Source organism: Protopterus annectens, chromosome 1.part1 (assembly GCF_019279795.1).
Source record: "Protopterus annectens isolate FY-2018-M chromosome 1.part1, PAN1.0, whole genome shotgun sequence".
NCBI classification, from domain to species: Eukaryota; Metazoa; Chordata; order Ceratodontiformes; family Protopteridae; genus Protopterus; species Protopterus annectens.
In genome coordinates, this window is record NC_056726.1 from 122,947,745 (window position 1) to 122,971,049 (window position 23,305).

The window sequence follows — 23,305 nt, forward strand, 5'->3', positions numbered from 1 at the left end:
CCATCTATATTGCATGTGTGGATCAAGTCTAGGTACTTTCTACTGCAGTGCTGACCTTTGTGTTGTACACCGACAGGTAGCATGCTGTATCTACTTCGGTCATTTGGCATTTATTGTTGCTAGATTTCTGCATGGCGGGGAGGGGGCGACACCTGACTTCCTACATTTCTACACAGGGTGGGGGGGGCACACCTGACTTTTACTATAAGTGTACATAGGATGGTGGGGAATACCTTACACTTTTACACATTTTGGAAATTCGGGAAACAAATAAAACTAGCAAAAAAGGAACAAACGGTACCGCTCAGAAGATGTATCTTCTTACTTTAATGAAAAAAATAACTTTAAGCACTTTTCGTTTGCACCAAATCAAACTTCTTCAGAAGTACAGAGAAAGCAATTCTCGTGACATTTCTAGTTTAAAGTGGAAGTGACATATTGAAACATACATCTCATTACAGTTAAAACCCACATTACTACTTAAAAGAGTACATGTATATGTATACATTTAAACTAATATAACATTTAAACTTGTAAATCAAAACATATATACTTAAAAATGCACTACGACTATTTTAACTTTAAACAGTTGGTATAAGCTGCTATTAAAGTTATACTGGATGTTACTCTACATTTGATGCACCAGTATTTGTCAGATTTAACAGGCTATCAGAAGGAACAATTGAGGACTAAATTGAAAAAATATATATGCATGAATGTATATAAATAAAATAAATATAAAAACTAAATAATTAATTTATTAAATAAATTATTAATTTTGTAGTCTTAATTGAACCTTCGTCTTTCTCATCTTCTTAAATTCTTGCATTTGAGTATACAACTAATCAAACACATGTCATTGAGTCCTGGAAATTTATAGGCATTTAATCTAACTTGCCAGGCAAGTGCAAGTTCTTCCAAATGGAGGGGAACCGGTCCACTCCAAAGTGTTTGAGATACTTGGTCAATAGCCATATATGTACATTTATGGTCTTGGCATAAATGAATATGCTTAGCTAAGGCATTTTCTAGTTTTGCCTTAAAAATTGCATATTGATGTTCATAAACTCTGTCGCGGAGCCTCCACTCCATTTTACCAATAAAATATGCTGGGCAGAATTTACATCTAGTCAAATACACGACATTCTTGGACTGGCAATTAAATTTAAAATTTACCCTGTACTGAACTTGGTTTATTGTGAAGGAGTTTGCAACTTCCATATACTGACAAAAACTACAGGACTCACATCAGAACATACCTGTAATTCTTGGGGTAATTCTATATTGTTGCTCCAATAAGTTCTTAAGGTTTTTCCTTCTCCTAAAAGTTATATTAGGGAATTCACCAATCTTCTCTAACAACAGTGGAGTAACTCTAAATAGGTTCCAGTTCTTCTTTAAGATCTCAGTCAACAAGTAACTGTCCAAACAAAAAGTTGTAATTAAATTCAAACGAGATTCTACCTTATTAGAATCTATATTAATTTGAATTTAATTACAACTTTTTGTTTGGACAGTTACCTCTATGATATATTTAGACATGCTGATACCAATGCACTGGCACGACATGTCATGACTGTGGGTACAGAACATGAGTTCAGATTTATAGTTATAGAGATGGTACCATTTAATGCTAGACAGGGTCCTGTTAGGAATAGGGTTGAAAATAGTGAGCTCAAATGGATTATTAGAATGAGGGCGAATATGGGTAAAGGACTCAATGATAAGTTATCCATTCAACCCATATTAGCCAGCAGACCTTTACATAGATGAGAGGATGTTGTATTATTTTTATGAAATTTTTATGAAAGTATTTTTATGAATATATATTTTATGAATGAATGCATGAATTTTATGAATATGTATTTATCATTTTTATGGTCAGATAGAGACTGTTCATGAGTTAGTCTTTTTGTATATATATATATATATATATATATATATATATATATATATATATATATATATATATATATATATATCTTTTTGATGTATACATTTTTGATGTTGTATCTTTAAATGTTGAATTTATGTTATTATGTGGAGAGTGTATTTAAATGTTTGAATTGATTAGTTTAAACTGTCTGAGGAAGCAGCTTGACTGCGAAAGTGCTCACCATTGTTTCTATTTGATTAAATTAGTATTTTATCTAGCCGTGGCTCAGTGCTCTTTACATATATTTTTTACATATTTCTCTTTGTTGTGAGAGCACTGGTTTATCCACACAGTCTACTTATTTTTGTTGATTATATTTGGATTTGGCTGACTGTGTTGGAACATGGCTGAAGGCATAGTGGATGTGACTGAGTTGGATTCTACACCTCTCATGAGCAGCTCCCATGGAACAGGGAGAAGGGACATTATTCCTCAGATTGAATACAGAGAGAATCCGTTTTTGAGCTTTCAGCCCAAAATAATGGATCCACAGGTGGACATGACTTGTGACTATGATGTTACAACATTTAAAAGGGACTTTTTGAAGTTAGAAAATGATGTATGGAAATTGAAATGCCTGCAAATGCAAAATTTCACTTGGTGGCTTGTTTAAGCCTCAAAATTGTACCACATGGCCTTTGGGTATTAAATATGCCCTCGTATGGGAATACTTACAAAGATTTATTATTGAAATGGCAGCATATTAATATGAATACAAGTTTTCAATATATGCATCTCCTCATTGATTATTTTAAACCAGCGGAAGATGTTCTGTGTACTAACATTACTAAAATGCAGACTGATCTATATAAAAAGTACCCGCCCATGGTGGTTGATGTTAAGATGGACCAGCTGATAGACAGTATTGCTATCTCTGAATCTCAACTACTTGTCTATAAGAAGAAGAAACTGCAGAAGGATTTCTCTGATTTTTCCAATGGTCGTGTCTTCTCTTGGCCTAGGGAATATAATGACAATAAGACCAATAGCTCCAATGGCCATTCACATAATACTCCACTTTCCATGGATTTGATGAAGGAGAACAATGGTTCTACCTTAAATGCTGTACAGACATCGCAAGTAACAGAAAAATAATGCAGGCATACGTAGCACCATGCCCCTCCCTGCTGTGATGTCGTCCAACTCTCCTGTTGTCACTCCTATCCAGAGTGTCACGTGAAGGAAGGAAGGGGGAGTAATGGCAACAGATGGATCAACTGCTGGTGTTTCCATGTCTAATGTGGCTGATGGGGCACATTCTTTTAGTTTACTCTTCCCAATCAGGTCCAACCATTTTTGGCAGAGGTCGCAGAGCCATGGACGGATGAAGCGGAAGGCGCTTATGGAGAACAACAACACACAAACATTGAAGAGGATGTGGCAGAGCAATCACGAATGTTGATTTGGAATATATCTAAATGGACGTTTTCAGCATTGGAGTTAGCTGTACTTCAGAAAGGTATGACTTTCATACCATCGGACAGAATGTCCCTGACTGATAATGTTATTGAATTGAAAACTTTCACACGTAATATTATGTTGAAGCTGTTATATGGTGGGGAAGTACAGGACACTGTTGGTTCTGTTAATAATTTTAAAAGACCTAGTAGTTATGTTCCTATGATTAATGGTGTTGTTGAAACATTTGAAAAAATATGCTTGAAGGATATTTATAAAATCTATGATAACAATATTAAAACCAAATGTTTTTGCAATCTGAATGTTTATGAAAAGCAAGCGCTGGATAATTTATGACAAGATGCAACTATTTCTATTAGACCAGCCGATAAGGGAGGTCCGTTAATAGTCATGGACCATTCTTGGTATAGGATGGTCATGTTAGACATGTTAAATGACCTTACAGCATATGAAAACATTACACATAGGGATGTCGAGAGTTGTATTACTTCTATTCAAAATGGATTCTTTGAATGTCTGCAATGCCATAATATCGATCAGGCACTTTTTAAGTATTTCATGGTAAAGGAACCCCTTATACCTATAATTCAGGGCCTTCCTAAAATCCATAAACATCATACTAAACCACCTATGAGGCCAATAGTGGCAGGGGAGGATAGGCTACAGAGCCCTTATCACTCTATATTGAGCAACAACTTAAACCAATAATCTCAAAGAACAAATATATTCTAAGGGACACTAAACAGTTTTTAGAGGATCTCTATGATGCTGTTGACAATAAATTACCCTCTGATACCTGCATTATGGCAACCTTAGATGTGCAATCATTGTTTACAGTTATTCCCAACTGTCAAGGGATAGATATGCTTAAACAACATTTCATTGATGATGGTACGTATGATGCAAGTAAAACTGTTTCCTGTTAGAAATGGTTTTGGAGAATAATTTGTTCCTTTTTGAGGATAAACGTTTTAGGCAATGAGCTGGAGTGGCTGCGGGCACATCTTGTGCCAATAACTATGCCAGCTTGGTTATGGCTACCTGGGAAAAGGAGTTTGTGATGAAGGAAGACATGGGTTTTTCTATAACATTCTTTCGCAGATTTGTGGATGACCTCTTCCTTCTTTGGGAGGGGGATATGTCCAGTTTCACTCAGTTTGTGGAATTTATCAACAATACCACTGTGTTCTTGAAGTTTATAGCCAATACTTCCCTTACATCAATTGAGTTTCTAGATGTATGTGTTCGTAGGTCTGTGCAAGGAGATTTTATCACAGAAATATACAGGAAGGAGTGTTATAGGAACACCTGTCTAGAACGTAGTAGTATGGATCCCCAGCATATTTTTAAGAACGTAATGAAAAGGCAAGCACTGAGACTGTCAAGGTTAACAGCTAATGATGAGAGCTTTGATGGAGCACTTGCAAATCTTGGTAAATCCTTCCTTGAGGGAGGTTATTCTAAGGAAGAAGTTACTATGACCATTGCACAGACACACAGTATGAGAGCAAGTCTAGGTAGACCATACTTTTCTGGGATAAAAAGGGCAGCCACTGAAGTTAATCCTAGGAATGAGTGCATGAGAGTTCTAGTGACTTATTCCAGCAACATTAATTTGTTGAAAAATGTGTTTTCCAAGAATTGGAATGTTCTCTGTGCAGATGAGAGAATAAGGCAAATGGTTGGTGATGTTCCACACTATGCTTTCAAAAATAAGAAATCTCTCAAAAGAATCCTCTGTGGCCCTAAATTGAGCCAAGGCGAAAGTACCCAGACTCTAGGGTCTGGTTATGGTACCTTACCATGTAAAGAATGTAATTACAGTTGATTTATTGATATTTCAGGGGGATTCCATCATCCAGACACAGGGAAACAATTGAGTTTTCATTTGAGGGTAGACTGCAATTCTACTAATTTGGTATATCTAGGTTATTGCATAGTTTGTTTTTCATTCTATATAGGCATGACTACACGCAGGTTATGGGATCGGATTAGGGAACACCTCTATGATATATCTAGACATGCTGATACCAATACACTGGCACGACATGTCATGACTGTGGGTACTGAACATAAGTTCAGATTTATGGTCATAGAGATGATACCATTTAATGCTAGACAGGGTCCTGTTAGGATTAGGGTTGAAAATAGTGAGCTCAAATGGATTATTAGAATGAGGGTGAATATGGGTAAAGGACTCAATGATAAGTTATCCATTCAACCCATATTAGCCAACAGATCTTTACATAGATCTGATGATGTTGTATTATTTTTATGAATTTTTTATGAAAGTATTTTTATGAATATATATTTTTATGAATGAATGCATGAATTTTATGAATATGTATTTATCATTTTTATGGTCAGATAGAGACTGTTCATGAGATGTTGGTCTTTTTGTATTTATATATATATATATATATATATATATATATATATATATATATATATATATATATATATATATCTTTTTGTTGTATCTTTAAATGTTGAATTGATGTGATGTCATTAGGTGGAGAGTGTATTAAATGTTTGAATTGATTAGTTTAAACTGTCTGAGAAAGCAGCTTGACTGCGAAAGTGCTCACCATTGTTTCTATTTGATTAAATTAGTATTTTATCTAGCCGTGGCTCAGTGCTCTTTACATATATTTTTTACATATTGCTCTTTATTGTGAGAGCACTGGTTTATCCACACAGCCTACTTATTTTTGTTGATTAGTTTTTATATTTATTTTATTTATATACATTCATGCATATATTTTTTTTCAATTTAGTCCTCAATTGTTCCTTCTGATAGCCTGTTAAATCTGACAAATACTGGTGCATCAAATGTAGAGTAGCATCCAATATAACTTCAATAGCAGCTTATACCAACTGTTTTAAAATTAAAATAGCCGTTGTACATTTAAAAAAAAAAAAATATATATATATATATATATATATATATATATATATATATATATGTGTGTACTGTTTTAAGTAGTAACGTGGGTTTTAACTGTAATGAGATATATGTTTCAATACGTCACTTCCACTTTAAACAATAAATGCCACCAGAATTCCTTTCTCTGTACTTCTGAAGAAGTTTGCTTTGGTGCAAACGAAAAGCACTTAAAGTTATTTTTGTTATTAAAGTAAGAAGATTCATCTTCTGAGCGGTACCGTTTGTGTCACTTTTACACATTTGTTAGGACTGTACTGGTATGTCGGGTACACCATTTCAGTCTGTAGTCTTACTTATTGTGCTGGCTAGAGGCATACCAGTGTACTACAGATCTTAGCTTTAACTACTTACATATTAGTTTCTGACTTCCTAGCCTTCAAAACTTACATACAACTGGCTGGCCTGATGTAGTCTGTCTGTGTAGGCCAGGGGTAGGGGTTAACCATGGTGCTCATTCAGAGGCCATAGTACAGCATTTGTTTGTATTTGTCTACACCTATCCTGCTGGCTGTGACTGTTGTAGGGTATGAGCCCCCCCAACTGGCATGTGTGGGTCTCTTACCTTGTTGGTGTCCCAGTCTTGAGGGTGGTGCTGCAGGGCTGCCTATGTTGGATGCACATAGTACACTCCCTATATATGGCTGAGCACAGGTAGTGTCGTGTTTGGCATACCTTTTACTGTATGTGCGAGTTGGAGAGAGGTGTCATTCCCTGGGTCCCTACTGTGTCAGTGCATGTGCTGTGCGTTGCCTCTTTGCCAAGGCCAGGCAATACTGGATATGCCTCCTTCTGCCTACTGGGTCAGGCTGAGATTATTCCTCCTCCGAGTCACTCTGATGCCTGTGCAGGCCTTGGCACTGGTGGGGGGCTGTGTGGCCCTGCCACATGCTGTTTCTGCTGCAGCTGTTTCCGCAGGATCATATTGTGTAGCATGGCACATACAAGGACAATTTGGGTACATGTAGTTGGTGAGTACTGCAAGGCTCCACCGGATGTTTCCAGACACTGGAACCGTGACTTGAGCATCCCAAACACATGCAGTATTATGATTCGTGTTTGCGCGTGTGCCTCATTATGGAGTTCTTGTTTGGGTGTGTGTGCATTTCTAATGGGTGTCATCATCCATGGCTCCAGTGCAAATCCAGCATCCCCCACTAGGTGACCGTGTGGGATGTCTCCATTGGCAAATGTCTGATACAGCTGTGTCAGATGCCAGATGTGGGAATCGTGGTAGCTTCCACAGCAGCCAGCACACACATTCATTATTATACCCTGGGCATTGCACACAACCTGGCAGTTGGAGGGGAAGCTGTTGCTGTTGATGTAGACCCTACCCTGCTCACCTGGTGGTGCTTTAATGCATATGTGCATGCAGTCTATTGAACCCATACCTCAGGTATTCTGCTATTTGGTGGAAGAGATGCATATTGCTGGCCAAAGCCTCACGGGTGATGGGGAAATATACATGCTTACCGACATGTGCTGAGATGGCATCCAAGAACTGGTGGAGTACCCTGGATGCTGATGCCTGTGAAATCCCCATCATATCCCCAGTTGGCCTTTGGAAGGTACCTGTAGCTTGTATTCTTAGGCCTACACATACCTTGGTATCCAATGGGATGGGTTCTCCTCTGTTAGTTCTGTGTGTGAGGTGGGCCAGCACAGCTCAGCAATTTACTGTAGGAGGTCCCTGTCCACCCAATAGTGCTCCACTATCTCCAGCTCATGTAGCCCTTGGTAGGTTACTTTGGGTCTGTACACTCTTCTCCATCTCCTCACTGTGGGTTGCTCAGCAGCATTCACATCCTCACCACCCTCCACCTTTTGCACAGGCTAGTTTATGATAGCAAAAGTAGCCCCTAACATTTTTTTCTCTTGCTTTTGTTTTGTAAAATTTCCCCATCTGTACACACCGGTGGTATAAAGTTTTTGGGAAAACCAAGGGGGAAAGGTGTTTGCATAGTTTATAGTGGTGTGCTGGGCTGGGCTGGTCTGCTGCCTGTGTAATTGGTTCATAGGTTCATAGGTTCATACTAGGCTATCTGCCCTAGGGCATTTATAAGCCCAGCCAGAGTGTGTTTGGCTTTCACCACCCATTTTAAATTAATTTTGCTATGCCCTTTTTCGAGGTTAGTATACTGTGCCTCTGTCTAACAGTGATAGGTTCATAGGTTCATACTAGGCTATCTGCCCTAGGGCATTTATAAGCCTAGCCAGAGTGTGTTTGACTTTCGTTGGCTGATTCTGATACATTTCACTTGTCAGCTAAGCTAGTTATCCTTGATTACCATCCTACTGCTGTTTTCCCTTCCTATTGCCTCCCTGTTTAAGCCTGTGTGCACGTCGCGCAAACAAAGCGCTCATTTGTGTACAGAGCTGCTATTTCCTAGTTTAACTTCTTTTTTCTTCCTGTAAAACCTGGTGCACGGTGAGCACACCCGCTTGCACTTTGTAAAGAGTGCTAGGCAGGTTTAGACACACCCCCTAGCTTAGCTGTGCTAAGCTAGGAGCAATCCCGAGCCACAGGGCTCCAATCCACTTACAGTATGCCTGACATCCCCCCCAAGATGTCACCTATATCCTAGTCTTGCACCCAGCTATTTATACTTTTACACTCTTGGGACCTGTTTCACACCCTGGGAAAATCTGGGATTCACTAACCTTTCCCTCATTTGCATCGGATTGCTTGCTAATGCATAGTTACATGTCCCACACTGAGCCTACCCTCTTAGCAACCATTACTCACTAGTCAGGATGTCTTCTGCCTGCCATTGACTTGCATGGCAGAATACTGATTTTAGTTAGAATGCTTATTTTAGGTTTATTTTATTATTTTCTCCCGATCCCATTTGCATGCCGCTGCCCTATTCTTCAACAGGCGAGATTGGCGGAAAAAAAATAAAAGTTGTTTATTTTTTTTTTAAACAGTTTGCAATGCCAATGGCCTTCTACTTGGCCATTGGCATGTTTCCTCAATAATATGCAGCCTTTATTTGGAGCTGTCACAGCTTCGTTTTGTAGATTGCAGAAATGTACTTGGTTACTAACCGAGTACATTTCTGCACACTGCACTCATCCTGCACGGAGAGCTGCCAGCTTTCTGGATTGTAGATTACCCTCATTTGCATGGTTTTCACCTGAAAATGAGAACAATTTGCATACAAAAGCTCAGTCAGTGCAGGATTAGTGTAAGAGCTCACATGCACGTCCCGGGAGCTCATTCCTGGATTGCACGTAAGCCATATTGCCATAAATAGCTTTTAAACTAATCCTGCATGCTATAAAGGGCTTTGTAAATCCAGAGGTAAGTGTTTTAACTGCTACTGAGTCCTGCATTATAATATTATTTTGTGTATATGCTATTAGGAATATGAAAAAAGATCTTGCTTTTATATCCAGATTTTTGTTTACAAAGTGCATAAAAGACTTTAGGGTATTGATAATGTATTTAGAATTTATATTTTTATGTTAACCTGTTGCCATATATTCCTTCTGTAACCAAAGTAAGCTACTTGGTACTATTTCCATATGTTTATTTATTGTATCATGAGTGTTTTTTAACCAGATTTTTTCATGTACTAGTTTCCATTTGGAAGTATATTCTTTGTTTAACCATAGAGAAACTGTTTTTAAAGCTGACAATTGTATATATCCTTGTAAATCTGGTAAGTTCTTCCCATTTGTCAACATGATGTCCTAGGGCAACTCTAGGTTTTTTACGGTACCATAAGAATTTCATTATTAACCCTTCATATTGTTTTAAATATGATTTAGATGGAGGCAATAAGCAAGCTTGTAAAAAATATAGAATTTTCAGGAATATAATAATTTTAATTATATTCTTTCCTCCATGGTAAAAAAATAACTTATTCCATTTTTATACAAGTTCTTTGATATTATCCAAAATCTCTTTATAGTTTAGTTGCACTGTTGTATTTACGTCATTTGTAATTTTAACTCCTAAGTATTTGATTGTATCATTTCTAGACAGATATTTATTTATTTTTTTTTTAATGCTTCTTTGTTCATATTTATTAGTAACATATTGGTTTTATTTTCATTAAATGATAGCCTGGAAATATTCTTAAACTTTTTTGTTGCTTTCCATAGTATTTTTAGTGTGTTATTATCTTCTTTTAAAGTCAATAAAATGTCATCTGCAAATAGTTGAATCTTTAACTCAAGGTCAGTATCTAGTTGAATTCCTTGAGTATTTGGGTTTGCCTGTATGAAATTTGCTAATGGTTCTATTACTAATGCAAATAACAAAGGATAAAGTGGACACTCCTGATTTGTACCTTTTGTAATGGTAATATGCTCTGACAAACAGGATCATATTTTTATGTACACCAAAGATTTATCATAAAAAGACCTTATAAGTCAGGTAACATTTTTCAAAAATCCATACTCCATGAGTGCAATCCAAAGGTAATCCCAATTTATCGAATCAAATGCACTGTTAATATCTAACCAAATGACATTCATTTTATTTTTTTGTTTTGTTTATGAAATCAAAAAGGGACAACATTCTCTTTATATCGTCATATGTATTTGTGTTTTAATGAATCCTGCTTGATCATTCTCTATCAATAATGACAATATTTGTTTTATCCTGCTTGCATGAACCTTCATAAATATTTTATAATCTATATTTAATAAACTTATGGGTCTATATGAGGTACACTCATCAGGTTTTTTATCTTGTTTCAAAATTGATGATACTTGAGTGTATTTCCAAGGAGGGCATTTATTACCTTCTTTAACTGATGTGAACACACTTAGTAATATATTTAATGGATTCTTAGATAGTAGTTTAAACAGCTCTGGTGTCATATTATCATTACCTGGGGCTTTGTTTAATTTTAGTTTCTTGATTTGCGCTTTAATTTCTGTCATAGTTATATCTTTATCTATTATTTTTCTGTGTTCATCTGATAGTCTTAGTATTATATTTTCCTTAAGGAATTGTCTAAGTGCTTCACTTGATTCTACTTTATTTTCTTGACTATTATGTTTATTAAAATACACTGTAAAGGCTTCTAGAATTCCTTCTAAGTCTGATACTTTCCTTTTTTGTCTGTATTGTATATTTCTTTTATTTGATTTGCCTTTATCATTCTTGCTGTCCTGTTAGCTATTCTCCTTTGATTTTTTTTGATTCATACAATAAGCGCATAGTTTGACCTTCTCCAGATTAATCATTGTTTTATGGTTCAATATCTCTAAGTATTTTTGTTGAGGTCTTCTAATTCTTTTTCTGAAGCTAAGTTGCCTTTGTGAATATCTAATTTCATTCTGTCTATTTTAGTTTGCAGTTCTGCCAGTTCTTCATTCCAATGCTTTTGTTTGTTTTTATACCAGACTACTGCCTTCCCATATAAATATGCTTTCATTACATCCCAATATTTGTATGTCTGCTACCTCATCTGTAAGGTTTAAATCTAGAAATGTCTGCATCTCTGCAGTATAATATTGTTTTTACTCTTTAAGGTTTGCTACATAGGCTGGAATTCTTATGATTGTAAGTTTTCTCTTAAAGTTAAAATCTATTTCAAAAGGTATTGCATTATGGTCTGGCAAGGGGTAGGTGATTGTTTTGACTTTGCTTATTTTTGTGCTAAGATCTTTTATTATATACACTCGATCAGTTCTGGAAAAGGCGTTATGTCTATGCAAGTAATGTGTAAATATCAATGAATCTTGTTCAGCATATGTGTTAATGTCCATTAAATTATATGAGTCAGTAAACTCTGTAAGTAATTTTGATAGTGGAGATTTCTTGTGTGTGTTTTTAGCATTTGTGTCCCCTTCTTTCATTATACAATTAAAATCTCCTGCAGTTATTGTATTACCTTTGGAATGTTGTATTATGTTCTCTAAATGTTTTTTGGCTGCCCTGATATACGGTCCTGGTATCCAATAATGGTTTACCAGGGTATAAGCTAAACCATTTATTAGTACTGACTCTAAACCAAACATTCTTGAGTTATCATTGACTGTATTTATGATCTTGGGCATCAAGGTAGTCTTTATCCATAATATTTCTACACCTCTTTGCTTTTTATTATATTCTGAATTTGCTAGTAATGTATAATTATGCATATTAATCTTATTAATGTCTTGCTGTATAAGATGTTGCATTTTACATAGCTTAAGATATCATTCTAAGCTTCCTCTTTTACAGCTGTTACTTAAGCCATTGACATTGATAGAAATACATTTCATAATTGAGCTAACTATACCTTTGTATTTGACCATTGTCCTGTTTTTGTGTTTGTGCATAACCTTGTATGTGTGCTGAAAACTTTTTACCATTCATTTCATATATGTTATATATGCATTGCATAGACATCCATTTAAAAGGTACAGATACAAACTGTCTGCGTAAGAGGTGGTTTTTCAAAATATAAGCAACCAATCATTCCCTTCATGGGAGAAAACATCCCATCCTTGAGTAAGTTTGCCATTTAAGTTACCCCTCTTATCCCTATTCAACATCTTCTCTCAGCTTTCCCAACAACAAATATAAGTAAATGCATCAAATTCTTATTGCTTATGTGATGTCAAACTTTAGCTTTTGAACTGTATAATATGCAATTAAACACTAGATTGTTATATGATAATACTATTAATGATAAAACAGTGTAACCAACTTTAAATACAACATTGTCCTAGTATATACAGCTTATATTTTATCTCACTGTATTATTTAATGTCCTTCAACCAACATCTGTTTTCAGTGTAACAGTACCTATTGTATCGTGTCACTATTTTATTTAGACACTTTATTATCAATGCATTTCTTGCTTCATTTGTCACCATTGTGTAATATATATCCTTTTGCCCATATGTATATTTCTAAATGACCATTTTATTTTTAGTGTTTCTTTATGCCAGATTTAATGACTGTTAGAATTTGTTGCAAACCCCATGTGTACACAGTCCAAATAGGTTCATATTTCCTACTGTTAAGACAACAGAGCCTTATGAAACTTCATTTATTTCAACATCCAGTCAGGTTAATGAAAACATTGTTATTGTTGTTATAAATATTAGATTTTAATATATAATAGCATTTTGGCTTCTAATGTAATCTCTATGCATAAAATAAACACTTTTATATAGTACATTCATCCGTTGAGCTGAATTGTTTACATCTTTAGATTTAGGTATGTTTGTATTCATATAATAGGTTTTCATAATGTTCCTGTTTAATAGATAAGTTATATGCAATTTTTGTGATATTTTATACTTTAGATAGTATCAGCAATTAATATGACTTTATTAAGGCTTCATCAGATTCATGTAATCTCTTACTTTTAACTTTTCTTGTACCTTGTTTTTCACAAGAAAATCCTAAGCATTTCATAAATAATATCTGAACTGTTCTTAGTAAATTAAACGTATCAGTATTGTTGTATGTCTTAGTTAATAATTAAATTACTAAATTTACTAACTGTGGAGTGACATCAGACTTGTTCATGCTTATCACATATGAGTGTCATTTCTTATTTACCAGTCTTAAGTATGTTGATTCTTATATTACTTTCATGACATTTATATCCTACCATACTAGTTCTTTATTACATCTGGTTCAGCTTATTACTGAATAAATTAGTGTAGATATTTATTTATGTATTTGTCGGTTTATTAGCTATTAAATTATTATTACTTTTGTTGTTATAAATAGTCACGCTTTCTTTTATAGCTATGTGTCCAGGTATGCATACATATGACTTTGCATTAACTGTTTACATCAGTTGCTTCTATCTTGTTTATGATGTCATTTTCTTTGCATATATTATAGTACTTTTTGTGGTAATTTCTCTTATTTCCTTTTAGAATTATTGAATATACGCTATGTATATGTACATATACAATAATGCTTTGAAGCACTTGTATTTTGATGAAAATATATACCTGTCACTTTAACAGCCTTTTGGTTTAAGTTAAGCTCCATACTGCTTTGCTTCAAGTGCTAGTCACTCTCTGTAATCAAGTACTTTTGTTTTTGGCTGTTTATGAATATGAAAACAATTCTAATGGATTCTAACAGTTTTTTTTTTAATTACAATACTTCGAGATGGGTTAAAAACATAGTTTATCAGCTCGGGGCTTTGGCGGGAAAGCAGAGAACTGTAAATTAAGCTTTTACAATTCTAGAATAGGCGATGAGCTTAGAGGTCAGTTTTTATTACTTTCAGTTTCTTCTAATTCATTTAAAATGACTACCAGCACCCACTGCACCACAGAAAAGTGTCCCAAACAACATTTTTAATATTAATAGCACTCTTTTAACTATTAGCACATAGTATACAAAGGAACAAATCATAAAGATTTGTTTTTTAAAGTTACATCTTCTTATATTTCATAGACCATTCACACTAGAGTCAAAAGCAGTATAGCATTGTTATCAAACTATTAAAGCCCGAAAGCATGTATGGTAATTTCATATTTCATATGTTAAGACACGGCAAGTTAGTACTACTTGTTCTAGATATTAAAGCAGTTCTTTGCTATGTGTCTTATTTTATATGTTTAATATTGCATTAGTATAGATAATAAAAGGCATTTACCTTGAAATTCATACCAGAGTCAAAAGCAGTATAGCACTGTGTTATTAAACTTTTAAAGCCTGATAGCATGTATGGTAATTCTATTTTTCATATGTTAAGACATAGCAAGTTATTAATACTTGATCTAGTTATTAAAGCAGTTCTTTGATATTTGTCTTATTTTAGATGTTTAGTATAAATAATAAAAGGCATTTACCTCGTAAATGAGATTGTTTCCAAACAGTATGTCACAGAGTTCTTTTTCATATTCCATTGTGGTTTTGTTGTAAAATCTGGATCTATCTAACTAGTTAAACATTTGAATGCGCACTTCTACTCTAATATTTGTTTAAACATATTTAGAGTTTTATCTTTGTTTCTCAGCTTCTTCTTCTCATTTGTTTTCCATTCATTTCTCTCAGCATGGCATTTCAACCCAAAGAACTCCAGTCTATTTTTTCTATCTTGTCTAAGACTTTATTAGTTGATAGATGAGTCACTGCTGTTTCTATTGAGTTAGATATTGTTAGGCCTTCACTGAAGAAGATTTTAATTCTTGCTGGAAAAAGATGTACTTTGAGATGTCTTTTTTAAGTTATTTTATTAGTGGTAAACACTCTTTTCTTTTGGCCATCACCCCAGATGAATAATCATTATCAAACCAGATTATGTGCTCTCCAAATTTGATTGGGGAATTAGACCAGGCAGTTTTTAATATAAGTTATTTATCTTGAGATAAAAAGAGTATGACTATGGCTGACCTGCAACTGTTTGTTGTTGGTTTCATTCTGAGACTGGCTTTAAGGATCTGTGAACTCTCTCAATCCCACAGGAGAGAGCCTCTGGAAGCTTTAAAATGTCTTGAAGCCATGTATTAAGAGAGTTCACCATATTACTACCCTCAGTTCCCTCTGGTATTCCATAAATCTGGAGATTGTTGCATCTGGATCTATTTTCTAGATCTTCAATTTTGTCCATTAGTGAAATACTTTGTCTATTTAGTGTGTCAATATTTGTTTCATAGTCAGAAAATCAGTTTTCTACATCAGTTAATGTTTCTTCCATATTTTGTCTCTTCAAGTTCTGTTGATTTGTCAGTTCCTGTAGTTGCTTTTTACTATTCTCTTCAAAAGTATCAAGTTTCATGTTCATTTTATCAAATTTCAGTGACAAGTCCTACATTGTTGTTAATAATGATTGTAAATCCATCTTCATTGTTTGTTCAGACATAGTATTTTTTGTGAAACTCATCTTTTCTCTGGTCCTGATGCTTTCGCTTCAGGTTTTTGACAGGAATATTTGTAGAAAATGCCATTTTTTAATGTAGCATTCTTATATCATTAGTTGTGATATTCCAGCAAAGTTGAACTATCGAAAGATGCTGCCACTCAGTTCACATGCTGGCAATAATACCCGATGCACAATCCTTGTGTGTTTACATTGCCAGCCCTGTTCATATCTTAGCTCCTGGGTTTTTCAAACTAAGGACGGAGAAACTGATCATCAAATGCTTCCCCCACAGACAGGGTCTGCCATGCTATTCATTTCCTCTGCAACCTCCTGTCCCACAAGCAAATGCAATAAATCCAAGGGCATGCAGAAACAGAAGGAAAAAGAAAGATAAGTTGAGAGCCACAGAATGACAAAGAGAATGCAAAGTTAAAGGAAAAGGAGAAATCAGACTTTGAAAAATCCCAAAGTCATTACCAGATCTGACTCCCTTGTCTGGTTCAGATACTAAGATACCATGACATTAAGAGCTGATGTTTCCTCGGGTCTATCCCTCACCTCCTTGGTCCTGATTTTTTCCTGACCCAGTAAGTCCCAGATTACAAGAAAGGATGTACTCGAGACCACCTTCAGCAGTATCATCGATCAAGAAGCCTGACTGAACAAGTTGTCGGTAACATGATGAGGAAATTCCTCAGAATGTAGATTCGAGCTTGGGATTCACTCAGTGCCATCATCTTGGAAAGTAACAAGTGCTGGACCATCTACCCCTCCTCCTCTTTCTTATCCATTCCCTGTCTGTTCCTTGGATCCAGATATCTTGGATCTGATCTGTCCCAGAGCACCTTTTCCAGAGCCGATAGTGCAAGTGACTTTGACTCTGACAGGCTCACTTTTTCTTTCAGCTCTGATATATTCAGAACTGGAAGAGTCTCAGAGCTGAACCTTTGGTGCTTTTTTAATAGGGGATGGGTTGAGATGAAAGTTGTAGGAGCTGTCTCTTCTTCTTAGTGCATTGACTCTCTGTAGCTAGGTGTCAAGGTTTGGTCTTGCAGATGAGTTCTCTCAGTTCTGATGCTTCCTTTCTGTCTGGGGAGAGGGGGTTCCAGTAGAGCCGTTAGCGTCCATGACCTTCAAGGTTTTTGAATAGATTTTGTCAATGCCAAGGAAAAAGGAGCATCCATCCAGTTCAATTCCTTCAGAACTCTGGCTAGATTGAGCTTCTACTTCTTATCTTCCTGTCAGAGAGGAACAGTCAGTACCATATGTTCTCATACTGCTTGCTATATTAGCTACCTGTCTGATTCAGAACCTTCTGACCTCCCCCACAGAAGAAGTTTACAGGAAACAGACATGGAAACAGAAGCACTCAGACTCTTCCCCAGAGTGTGTAATGGAGGACACAGTCTTAAATGAAGGTGAAGGCTCTGCTAGATCTCCCACTGGATACATCATCTTTGGAGAGATCCTTGAATTGATGGAGAAGAGAAAGGGGATGTTCCATTTGATCACTCTTCTTCAGATGAGTCTGTGTCCCTGGAAGCCTTAGATTCCAGCTCATCTTCATCTTGGGTGGTACCACCAGTTGACCCACTCATTGATTTGATGGCTCAGTGGGCCAAGAAGGAGCCTGGCATGGTGGAACCCATCTCTAAAAAACCTGAATTCTAGCAGCACCAAGAGAGTGGAAGCATTGGAGCAAAGTTCCACTGATGGATGTGATAGTAGTAGTGGCAGCCACAAAGAAGGAACTACCTGAATAAAGTTCCTCAGTTCATCTCCCTAACAGAGAGTCTAGGGCTATGGATCATTTTGGAAAGCATGCTTCAGTGACGTTTGCCCTTTGAGTGCTGAATTATTTAGCTCATGTCAACAGATGTCAGTGAGAACTGACCAAGGAGATTTCCAAGTCTCTCTTAGGTATCCTGCCTGCAGATGGTCAGAAGATGGTGGACTCCCTGCTTACTTCCCTCCAGTCTACTTCCAACATAGCCATGTGACTGCTTTAATGTAGTGCAAGATCAGCAAGCACCATCATTAACATTTGTTGGCATACATGGATGTGTCCATGTGATTTTGCAGAAAGCTTTAATATGTCTTTCATTAATGACTCCTTGGATTGCTCCACCTTATTTGGACCCAAAGTGAAAGAAACAGTGACTAGGAGTTAATAGGATGGCAGCATACTCTCTGCAGTGGGAATCAACTTCTCAACTCCCCAGAGACCTTTTTCTAGGAATCAGTGAGATGGGAAGAAGATGAGGTTCAGTAAATCACAGAGGTCTTACCAAGACACTCTTGGCGATAGACCTCCTTGTTGCAGAGGAGGAGGTAGCAATAATGGATGTCACTCTCTAGGCAGATGTAGAGGCAGAGCACATAACCAGGACTTTTGTGGTCCTTTACTGAAAAGCCCTTTCAGTGCCTCTAAAGGTTTTCTCAGCTGCTGCTATCTGGAAGCTGTTGGAGCCATTTATCTCTGCACCCACAAGCCTAGCAAAACATAACTACAAATTATTGAGTTCTAAACATAATTTCCAGAGGCTACTCAAAACTATTTTCCTTTCCTTCTCTATCACCCCCCCCAAAGGCCCAGTTGACATCCCCGATACTTGTCCCACACATCACATCTTCATAGATCAAGTGTTAAAGGCCCTATCTAAGGCAAAGAACACAGCATCCATGGGACCTGATAATATCCCAGGCTGTATTCTTCACCATCTCCATCAAGAACTAGCTTTGCCACTGAGCACCCTATTCAACCACAGCCTACTTACAGGCTTCATTCCAGCAGAGTGGAGAACTGCCATTGTCATCCTCTTGCACAAAGGTGGTGCCACTACTGACCTGGGAAACTATTGCCCCATTAGCTTGACAAGTCTGATCTGTAAAGCCATAGAGCATATTATTATGGATCTCATAAACAAGGACATAGGCAATTTCCAAACATTCAACCCCACCCAATTTGGATTTGTCAGGGGCAGATCTTGCTTACTGAACCTAGTTGACTTCTTTGAGACTGTTACCAAGACCCTGGATGAGGGAAAGTCAGTACATACAGCTTACCTTGAACTGGCCAAGGCCTTTGACACAATTACCCACTATGGGCATCATTGAAAAGCTAACACAACTTGGTGCTAGTCCTTATCTCATCAGATGGGGAGCCATCTGGCTTTCAGATAGGACCCACAAGGTCAAAATAGGTGCCACCACCTCTGACAGCAGACCTGTCACTAGTGGTGTTCCACCTACTGTTTGGCATCTACCTCACAGAGGTCCAGGCAAAATCCAAGGGCCTGTGGCTGGCCAAGTTTGTGTATGACTGTAAGTTGGGTGCCATCATTGACCCCCCCCCCCCAAATGACATTAACATACTGCAAGAGGGACTCACACCTACAAATAACTGGTGCCAAAGTCATGGCCTTAAGTTAAACACAAAAAATGTATTATCATACCATTTGGCAAAAGCACATTCTCCACTGATTACCACATCAACGGCAATCGCTTAAACACACAACCTGTGGTGAGAGACCTGTGTACTCAGGTTGACAACAATCTCACATTCAACCACCATGTGGTGGCAGTGGTTAGAAAAGCCTTTTTCTTGGTTCATCTCATAAGTAAAGGGATTGCATCCAGAAAAAAAGGAGGTTATTACCTCTCTGTACTCTCTCATTAGAGCTATAATTGAGTATAATGCCCCATTTGGTATGTACCTCTATTAACACCTACACCAACTGGAAAGGCCACAGAAATACCTCACAAAGATAACCCATGGCTTCCAACACCTGTCTTATGTGGACAGGCTCAAATCACTATCACTTTACTTGGTATCATACAGATTGCTCAGAGGTGATCTGTGTCTCATCTACAAGGCAATATTGGACCCTGCCCTACTAGAGATGTTCCATATCCATAAGTCTAACTCCTCACACATTACCCGCGCAATAGACCTAAATCTAATATGCAACATCAACAAAACCTGCTGGACAGGCAGGTTGGTCTCCTAGAGGCTGCCCCATCTCTGGAATAAACTTCCTATACATGTCAAACAGAGTACCTCGCTGACCCTCTTCAAGTGCAACCTTGATGAGTGGATGGGAAACTACACATTTTCCCAGGGGTTCCACCTTTGTCCCTCATTGACAGGGGTGACAGATGTTGAATGAGGTTTCTTTTTTGGGGATAAACTCTTGGCTAGGCTTGTAAGGGCCCCAGGGCCATTAGCCTAGTAACCTCCTGTAATCCTATGAAGAAGAAAGTTCCCAATGTTCCACACAATCAATGGGAACTCACAACAGAAGCAGAGATCTCCAAGCTGCTAGAAAAAGAGCCATCCAGCCAGTCCCCAAAGACCAATTAGAATCTGGAGTCTACTCAAGCTTCTTATTAGTACTGAAGAAAACAGGGGACCTCAGACCCATTCTGGATCTGAGCTATTTAAATCAGTATGTCAAGCAGACAAAATTCTGGATGGTCATACTTCAGTCCATTTTGCCTCTGGCGAAGAAGGTTGATGGATGTGCTCCATATATCTCAAAGATGCTTACTAAAATGTGAAGGTAGAGAAGAATTTGAGGAGATTTCTAAATTTCTGGCTGGGAGTCAATCGTTATCAGTTCAGAGCCCTGTTGTTTGGTCTCACCACTGCCTCCAGGTATTCACCAAGATGATGGCAATAGTGACAGTGCATCTTCGCCTGCTAGGGATCCATGTTTTCCTGTACCTTCATTATTGACTCCTGACAGCTACTTCCAGCAACCTGTTGTTGGACCATCAGGACTTTTTGCTCCATTTGTTGCAAGATAATCATGACCAGCCTAACCAAAATCCATCTTACTCCTACTCAACAGATTATAGACACAAGTTTGTAGATTGCCTGATTTATAAGTCCATGGTTCTCTCCCTGCTCCTCACTGCCAGTCAAGTTCTCCATCACAACCCTCCCCTCCAGTCAGACTAATTCTTCACCTACTGGGTCTAATGACCTCTACAATCCTCATGGTTTAATTGGCCAGATTTTACATGAGAGTCCTTCATAGGACCCTGATGGTGTAATGGTCCCAATTTTTCCATGCAATTCATGCCAATATTTGACTTACTCAAGTTTGCAGGCAACACATGACCTGATGCATGACATCTAATTAAGTGATGCAAGTGCATCCATTGCTTACAGACCCCCCCATGCCAGTAGTGACAAAGGATGCATCCCTTCTAGGGTGGGGGACATTTCTAAGGGGAGACAGTCCAGGGTACTTTGGCACACAGAGAGGTCAATCTTCATATCAATGCCCAGGAGTTGAAAACAATCCTCGTTGTTTTGCAGGTCTTTCAGGATATCCTCCTCCATGATATCAGTACAGACAGACAATATAACAGCTAAAAGGCTTTGTTGGTGTAGAGATGTTTGTAATTAGAAAGCCAATCACATCCAGTAAGTAATTATACAATTTAACTGAACAATAAAAAATAAAAAATATATAGTAGTAAATAACAATAATCAAGCACTTTCATCTCATGTATAGGAGACTTTATCAATAATAGAACATGCCCATTAAAACATTTCTTTTATACATACTGGTTAGCCAGTGTTTAAACTTGTGCACCAATCACATTTATTGCCAATAAATAATTCATGTAATATGGAGTACATTATTTAAAGGTGTATCTTAGCCAAAATGACCATTTGTGGAGCAAAATAAAACCATTCACTTACAATACATTAAACTCATAACAGTATGTAATGCTGCAATACATTGACAATCTTACATATTCAACAAAACTAACCAAATTTAGGAAGTTTACAAAACTAAAAATGGTTGAAAGCATAATGTGTAGATTTATACATGCATATGTATATGTATGTGTGTATATATACATATACATATATAAGTATATAAGTAAGTATATAAGTAAGTATATGAGTAGGGTCAAGGTCAGAATGCACATAAATATAGAAATAGAATATATAAAAAATATATGTATATATATATATATATATATATATATATATATATATATATATATATATATATACATATATGTGTGTGTATAGTATAAAAATAAGTATAACCAAATGTATTTAGTTATATTGTAGTCAATATTCAATAAATATGTTATAAAATTAATATATGTCCCTATGTAATAGATATAAATACAAATACATTCTAAAAACACAAGCAAAACATAGAAAATGTTAATAATAAATACTTTCAAAGACCATTAACATCTACCTGTAATAAGAATATTTATAAATATTGTATGCAAATTTAAAATAAATAATGAATGAAAATATGCATATAATCTATAAACCATATGTGTACTGTTAAATCTATAATATCTCATGCTTTTTTGCATTATAACATTCAACGTTCAAAACAAAGAGATCTACCTATCCAAGGCTTTCAGTTTCACAAAACAAGTGATTAAAATAGAGTCACCCAGACCTGGCCATCGAGTAGCATTCATTCTCAATTGCCATAAGGCTTCATTCCTTTCTAAATGTAATGGCCATGGTCCACCCCTTGGGTTAGAATCCATTGATTCTACCACAGTAAATTTAAAACTGTGATCTGGCCATTCATTACAGTGTCTTGCCAAAACGTTGGTGTCTTTTCTTAGTTTTATGTCCCTCAAATATTCATAAATATGGCTTTTTAACTTCCTTTCCATCTTACCAATATAAAAACAGGAACATTTGCAACAAAGGGCACAATAAACAACTTTTTCTGTGTGGCAACAGCATTTTTTCTTTAACAACACTCTAATGTCTAATATTGAATTTGTCGCCTTCCATTATATGGTGACAATAATTACAAGCTCCACACTTTTTCATACCTCCAACAGTTTGAACCTGGGTGTTGTTTTCAAGTATATTCTTCAGGGACTGGTCTTTTCTATACACTACAATAGGCCTTTCGCTTATACATTGTCTGACCTCATTGCATGAGGATAACATTATCCAATTATTTTCCAAAATTATTAAAATATCTTTACTTGCTAAGTTATATGTGGTGATGAAAGCAGAATGATAGTTAAAATCTGTTGATACTGATTTATTTAGTATCATAATGTTATTGTTGCTTTGTGTATCATTACAAACAGCATGTTGTCCAACAACATCATTCAAGCCATTGTCATATTGTGTGACATCAGCCTTTAAAATAGCTTGAAATAGGCCCCTTTCTCTTTTGTTAATAACTCCTAACATCAAATTGT